The 383-nt window shown below is 37.6% G+C and overlaps 1 protein-coding gene across 1 annotated transcript in view; it reads right to left on the bottom strand.

Annotated features, from left to right (window-relative positions):
• The window catches only part of LOC119585942 (dipeptidyl peptidase 4-like), a 99547-nt gene that overhangs the window by 75630 nt on the left and 23534 nt on the right, over positions 1-383 (bottom strand). The gene's annotated exons all lie outside the window — the stretch shown is intronic.

The raw sequence follows: 383 nt of genomic DNA, 5'->3' as shown, positions 1-383 counted from the left end.
AATACAGACAGATAGACGGAGAGAAAACATAAAATGTGCAGTCAGCGTCACAGTTAGGAGTGTCGGTAAGGCAGAAAACGTTAATCAAATGAGCCCGGCGTGATAAGATTGAAGGCGAGACTCGATATGAAATTTCGATATGAACGAAGATGGGGATTAAAAGCCAGGGAAGGAGATGCATCGGAAGAGGTTGAGAAGCGATAAAAAGGGAAGCAGAATAACAATGATAACAGTAGATAAATGGAAAAATCAGCATAACGTTCAGTAAATGGAATGAAATATAACAGGCGAATGAAGAGAAAGCCAACATAGCCAGCATTAGGTGTTAAAATACGCATAAGAAAAAAACATGATGATAAATGAAAATTTATAATCCAATATCC

This window comes from Penaeus monodon, chromosome 20, assembly GCF_015228065.2.
Source record: "Penaeus monodon isolate SGIC_2016 chromosome 20, NSTDA_Pmon_1, whole genome shotgun sequence".
In the NCBI taxonomy this organism is placed as follows: domain Eukaryota; kingdom Metazoa; phylum Arthropoda; class Malacostraca; order Decapoda; family Penaeidae; genus Penaeus; species Penaeus monodon.
This window is presented reverse-complemented; position numbering and strand designations above follow the sequence as displayed.